Consider the following 7,657-nt stretch of genomic DNA (forward strand, 5'->3'; position numbering starts at 1 on the left):
AGTGAGAATGATAGAATTGTAACCCCCTTTTTGTTAATTTTAGAGAGAGATCCTACCACACTTATCTATGCTGCCATGTTTACCCTTTCCCATATATACATATAAAGGCACAATCTGAAAAAGCTCCTTTCTACATTTGATAGTGACATCACTCATTATATATGTTAATGCAGCCTTAGTATTTTGGAACTATTTCATTGTTTGGGGATTTCAATATGGCAATAAAGCTCATGTTGAAAGAAAATGAAAATACCTACATTAGAAGTTAGAGGTCTTGAATTTTATTTTTACTTCTTTCCCCCCCTTATAGAAATGACTCCATGTTTATTGCTACCGTTTAACACTTTTTATGTTCTGAGGAGAAGTGCCAGGTAAAGGTGGTGCCACGGAGAGCTAACTGGAGCTCTTTGGCGCTCAGCGTTCTCTAACGGTGGTGGTGGTACTGGGTGTGGTGAGTCGGTTGGGACTCACAGTGACCCTGCGTAGAACAATGAAACACTGCCCGGGCCTGTGCCAGCCTCACACTTGTTCTACTGCTCGAGCCCATGGATGGAGCCACCATGCCCACCCATCTTGTTGGCCTTTCTCTTTTTCGGATTCTATTGGTAGGCAATCGTTCTAAGATGGTAAGGTATTTTTGAACAAAGACCTACATATCCCCTTACGTATCTGGGGAAGGAGCCTTGGTGATATAGTGGGTAAGTGCTTGGCTGCTCACCAAAGTGTTGCACGTCCATCCTATTACTTTCCTCCTCTGTGGAAGAAAGATGCGGCAATCTACTCGGTAAAGAGGTGAGTCTTCGCAACTCTAGGCCAGGGTAGGAACAGGCCTCTCCCATTTTGGACCTTTCATCCAGCTGAAACAGGATGAGCAGCTGAAAACAAAACCACACTCACAGCCATCGCGTGGTCACCGACTCACAGTGACCCAATGGGACAGGGTAAAACTGCCTCTGCGAGTTTCGGAGACTGTAACTGCGTACACGAGTAGCAAATCCTCTATTTCTCCACAGAGCTAGCTAGTGGTTTTGGACCGCTGCTGACCTTGTGAATTGCAGCCCAATGTATCACCACGGAAGCCACTAGGGCTCCTTGAATCTAGCTTAGCAACAATTTAAAAAAAAAGAAAAAGAAAGAAAAGAAAGAAAATCCCATTTCCGTTGAGTTGATTCCGACCCATAGCAATCCCATAGGACAGAGTAGAACTGCCCTATAGGTTTTGCAAGGCAGTCATCTTTAGGGAAGCAGAGAGCCACATCTTTTTCCCATAAAATGGTAGTGAGTTTGAACCACCAACCTTTCTTTCCGTTAATAGCCCAGCATTTAACTAAGCGGTTAGAAGCAATACATGGCCATCGAGACGATTCTGACTCACAGTGACCATATACAATATACACTTAAATAGCACATGGGGGTGGGGACCCCAAACTTGGACTTCCCATTTAATAGGAATCTTATTTACAATAAGAAATCTTCTATGGAGAAAGCTGATGGTGCCTGGCTATCAAAAGATATAGCGTCTGGGTTTTAAAGGCTGGAAGATAAACAAGGAGCCATCTAGCTGAGAAGCAACAGAGCCCACATGGAAGAAGCACATCAGCTTGTGTGATCATGAGGTGTCAACAGGATCAGGTATCAGGCATCAAATACCAAAACAAAACAAAACAAAATCCTATCGATGTGAATGAGGGGGAGGGCAGAGTTGAAACCCAAAGCCCATCAGTAGTCAATTGGACATCCCCTCACAGAAGGGTCATAAGGAAGAGACGAGCCAGTCAGGGTGAGGTATAGCACCAAAGAAACACACAACTTTCTTCTAATCCTTTAATGCTTCCTCCCCCCTCCCCACTATCATGATCCCAATTCTACCTTACAAATCCGGCTAGACCAGAACATGTACACTGGTACCTTCTCTTCTGGTCCAAGACTATGGTGCTGAGGCCGAGGCAAAGGGACCGTGTTTGAAGGTGAGAAAGAGACTAGGCTACTGCTGGGATATGTTGCTGGGAACCAATGACTGCATCCTTACTGCTTTATGAACCTGACTGGTGGTAACCTATGAACTTCCCTAATAAACCTCCATAATTATGAAAAAATAAATCAATAAAATTTCCCCTAAGATAACCTCCCCCCTAAAAAAGAGAGAAATCTTCTATGTGAATCCAAGCAGGATGTAAACTACAGTTCCCATAGAATTATCTTGTTTTCAATCTGAGTGCTGAGAGTGTGACCTTGCACAAGTTATATAAGCCCTCTGTGCCTCAGCTCCTTTGCAAAACAAAAATGACTTTAGGGTTGTCCTGAACATTAAATATTCATGTCTTTAAAAATATATATACATGTCTTATACATTGTAAAAGACATGTAAAAATCAATGACATACATAGAGGAAGCTCAGTGAACATTACCTATTATTATTATTATTATCACAATTTGATTCCATAAATAATAATTGGATAATGATGGCGTAGATCCTGACATACATTTGGGGTTTCAATTTTTCTTTAGTTTTATGTGCTTGTGTTTGTTCTGCAAACCGTGTGTCACAGAGTTAGGTCTCAAATGCTGCTGGAGATCAGCAGTCTGGGGGACCGAGTTAATCTAGAATAAAGCCTGTTTGGAGTCAGAACATTTTAAGCTCTGGGAGAATATGAGATAGATGTAAATGAACCAGTTACTTAGGGGAAGGCCTTTCAGTTGTTGAGTTACCATGCCAGGTTTTAGAGAAAGCATTCATGATGCATATTAAAGCCACCATGACATTCAAAGAGTCAAACATGCCTGATTAGACTTTCATGTCCTGTATTTATAAAAAGGTTAGTGGTGCATTTACTCCGTGCAAATTGTTTTTGGCTCTTACTAATATTTATGAATACAATAAACTCTATACAGCATAATGTATGTGATTAATTTGTCCCAGTCATCGATCTGCTTTTATTTAAAAAGATATGCCAGAAGATGGTACATCCTGGGCAGTAGTTTCAGCAGATAGGGAGTAGGCAATATACAGAAAAGGGCAATTGCACTTTAGAGCTATGGGATAAAACGAGAAATGCAATTATGGCAATAATGCATCTTCTTGTATACATTTATCATGGAAATGATGCAAGCAACTTCATTTTGATGGTTCACATGACCCGAATCTTCCCTCTAAATAAGCAATTGTGTGGCGTTGGGTGGATGTGCCCATGGGGCATCAAACAGTATGGTGCTACTTTAAAACATTGGAAATAGAAATACCATTTGACCCCTCCACTTGACAGATATGCTAGAGGAATAAAGAGCCATGACACTAATAGGTACATGCACATTCATGTTTATTGTAATGCTATTCACAATAGCAAAAAGATGCAAACACCATCAATGGAAGAATGGCTAAACAAACACGATACATGCGCACAATGAAATACTAATGTTAAAGAATAACAGTGAATCTGTGTAACACCTCATAACAAGGATGAACTTGGAGAACATTATGCCAAGTGAAACAAAACAATTACAAAATGACAAACACTGTATGAGACCAGAATTATGAAAAGTCAAGAAAAGGTTTTCACACTAAGGGAAATAGTCTTTGATGGTGACCAGAGGTGCGAGGGAAAGAGAAGGTAAATTACAAGCTTGAAGGTAAAAAACTGCCATTGTTGTTTTGATTTACAATGACCTAATTAGGGTTTCCAGCTTTATGGGAGCAGACAGTATTATCTTTCTCCTTCAGAGCAGCTGATGTGTTTGCACTTAGCCGACCCCCCTGCTTATCCCTCAGCACCACCAGGGCTCTTTTTGCTAGAGGGTAGACTCATGTAAACATGGCCGAAGGGGGAGGCAATATATACCAAGAGGAGGTCAGTATATGATGGAGGCAGGGGAAGCCACCAGGAGGAGTGCAAGAGTAAAAGCAATGGAGGTAAACTGTTCTGTACACAATCCTGCAATAATGGTGATCTATGAGCAGATGTAAGGATAGACATGCAGGCTGAACAGGTGAGCAAAGGAGAGTGGGACTATCCCTATGAATACCTATAGGTTTGGCAGGGGATATTTGTTCCCGTGTATTTACTTTGCTGCAAATTATATATATATATATATATTATACCATACATATATATATATAGTATACCATATATATATGGTAGACTATAACGTGGACAAAGTTATGAAAACTTCTTAGACATAACCAAACTCCTTGAAGGAATGAATCACTGGGCTTGCGACCTCAGGACCAAGTCCTTGGGGACACCAAGGTCAGATGGTATAACATAGTACACGAAGTACATCCTACTTTGGTAGGACCTCCTGGTCTTAAAAGCTCATGATTTATTTGCACAGCCATCTAAAGTGTAACTAATGGTCTCTTCCTGCCAAGAGGAAAGAAGCATGACAAAAAATGAAGATGCACAGAGACAATTAGTCCACTGTACTGATAGAACATGACAACATCAGTCTCCTAGACCTGAGGACCAGAAGAGCTAGATGGTGCCCAGGCACCACTTCCACTGCTTTCTGAAAGAGATCGCATTAGAAGGTTCTGGACAGGATAGGAGAAAAACATGCAGCAAGACTCAAAATCATAAAAACAAAACAAAAACAATAACACCCAGGTTTGTTGGTTGGATCGAGACTGGTAGAACCCCTATGCGTGGCATCTACGGTAAGTCTCTAAATCACTCTTTATTTCTGGAAAGGAACTCCTCCTTCTCTCCCTGGTCCCCCCCCCATGCCCCCCCCCCCAGGGACTCCACACTTCACCCACACCCAGAAGGGGAACAATACTACTAGGAAGGTACGCATATCTTAGAATAATCAAGCAATACTGCTTTGGATAAAAAGGGCATCATTTACACAAGAACAAAGTTCGGAAGGGTTAGGAAACTGGAGGAATGGAAACAGAAAACACAGGGAGGAAATGGGATCAGTGATATTACATTGCAGGGATTTCAATCAATGACATGAAACAAAATGTGTATGAATTGTTGAATAGAAAACGGATCTGTTCTGCAAATCTTCATCCACAGCACAGTAAAAAGTTTAAAAAAAAAGGCCCAAGGTGAAGAATTCAACAAAGGAGTTATTTGGTCTTATTTATCTCATTTTAGATTGGCTCTGATTGTACTTGGTATTGCAGGAAAGGACGTGAGAGACGCTGGGGAGATAAAGACACTTGGTTGTTTGTTTCTGGTGATGATGGAGAATAGTAAACCAATGGCCAATTACTTTCAAGTCCAGTCTGACTTTAGGGGACCCCAAGTCCAGGGTTCCACAGAGTTTTGTCAGTAGTAATCTTTCCTAAAGCAGGTTGCCAGGACTTTCTTCTGAGGCGCCATGAGATATGTTCTAACTGTCAATCTTTAACGGTGGTTCTCAACCTTTCTCAAGCTGAGACCCTTTAATACAGTGTTTCATGTTGTGGTGACCCCCACCCCCAACCGTAAACTTATTTTTGTTGCTACTTCTGAACTGTAATTTTGCTATTGTTATGAATGGGGCGACCCCTGTGAAAGGGTCACTCAACCCCCAAAGGGGTCACCACCCACAGGTTGAGAACTGCTGGATTAGTATCTAGTGCTAACCATGTGTGCCACTCAGGGACAAGGTGATACTAAGTCATGTAAATCATAGTTATTATGATTGCAATAAAGGGCAGTGGAGAGCCATATTTGACCTCCTCTGGCTTCCCTATTGCCGTGAGGCAGGGGTCAAACAAACTTCCACCGTCCGTCCTTCTTGACTTATTCTAACACCAACCATTCCTCCCACAACACTTTACATCTATGCTGGCTTCCATGATTCATTGCCATGGCCACCCAGAACTTGCAGGCAATACTCACAATTCAGGGGGATTATTAGGGGAGTTAACAGACTATCACAAGTCGGATCAGCAAACAGTAAGGATACAGTCATTGGTCTCCTCAGCCCACAGCCAGGTCTTTTTGTGGTTCTTAGCCTTTTGGTCATGTGGCAGCTGCAGTCCCTTGGCCTTTCATGGCCCAGGAAACCAGCCTGCCTGTCACTCTGTCCTCAATCTGTTCCATGGTCTCCCTTCGGATAGGGAAAGGACAGGAAGGGCGTTGGTGCCTTCTCCTTATCTGTGTCACAGGCTGTGATGCATTTGGTCTCATTGTCCTCCAATATCTACTTTCAACGGAGATGATCTTGAATATGCTCTTCTAAGCAACTCCAGGTTTCTCTCTTCTCTGCTGCTGCTTCCAAGGTGGCTCATCCTTACAGCGAGGGGTGGTGGTAAGGAGATGACAAACCCTCTTTATTAGCTACACATGCACCATTTGCATAACCCCACCCAAGCATCTGGTAGTTTACAGAGACTTGGGTAGAAGAGCCACATTAAGAAATTTCACTCCACCACAATGATTATGCATTAATCCTCAAAATTCTACATATTTTTTGACAGATACTGAATATTTGCTCACTCACTTCCATGGTCGCTTCCTTCACAAATTTTGCACTGTTAAGGAACTTCCTCTATCCAATCTTTTCTAAACTGGAAATATTTAGGCGACTTTCCTCAAAAACTCTCGATCTAAAGGAAATAAGTGAATTGGCCCCTTCTAATGATAGGCAATTTGAACTCAAGTCTTTGCAAACGCCAGCCATAGCATACCAGCCCAAAAGAACTAGGAAGCTCATTATGTCCACGTCTAGTTAAACTTAGGCTGTTTAAGAAAATAACAAAAGGTTCTGGATTCCATTATCCTTGGTGTGCCTTTCCTGCCTGCCCCATTTCTACAAGGCCTTTCTTTAAAGATTAAAACCATGGAAAACCCCATGACCCCCTCCCCACCTTCGCACCAGTTACATAGTGCTGCCCAAAGAAACAACAACAATCACCCCACCAAACCCAACTCGCTGCCCTTGAGCCATTCTGACTATGCTACCCTAGGGTTTTTGAGGCTGTAGGAGCGGGCTGTTTCGTTCTGTTGTACATAATATGGTTGCTATGAGTCGGAAGCAACTTAAAAAAAAAAAACCGAAAGAAAGTTGCTATAAGAGTAGTCTACATATAGCCTCCTCCCTGGGGGACGGACAACAGAAAAGTGGGTGAAGGGAAACGGCAGACAGTGTAAGATATGACAAAATAATACTAACTTGTAAATTATCAAGGGTTCATGAGCGAGGGGGCAATGGGGAAGGAGGGGAAAAAGGAGGAGCTGATACCAAGGGCTCAAGTAGAAAGGAAATGTTTTGAGAATGATGAGGGCAACGAATGTACAAATGTGCTTGATACAATGGATGTATGTATGGATTGTGATAAGAGTTGTACGAGCCCCCAATAAAATAATTTTTTTAAAAAGTAGACAGTCTCATTTTTCTCCCACGAAGGGGTTGGTGGAGGGGCTGGTGCACTCGGGTTGCCGACTTTGAGGGAAGCAGCCCAATTTGTAACGCTCCATGCCAAACGGGGCAAAAAGCGACACGAGGCACACATTTGGGCCCAGTCTGGGGCTCTGAATGAGGATCAGACCTGGGATATTTGGGCCAGGGCGTGGGCCTTCCTGGTAAGGCAGAAAACAAAACAATAAACAGACACACCTCCCTCCCAGGAGACTGTGCTGTTAGGACAAGCAGCCCCGTCTCGGAACGTGACTAAGAAAGGAAACAGGACGGAGCTGGGTTTCCCGAGCTCCCGGCGCCCCCAGGG

Source organism: Echinops telfairi, unplaced genomic scaffold (assembly GCF_000313985.2).
Source record: "Echinops telfairi isolate 266 unplaced genomic scaffold, ASM31398v2 ScPeMD7_7424;HRSCAF=8462, whole genome shotgun sequence".
Lineage (NCBI taxonomy): Eukaryota > Metazoa > Chordata > Mammalia > Afrosoricida > Tenrecidae > Echinops > Echinops telfairi.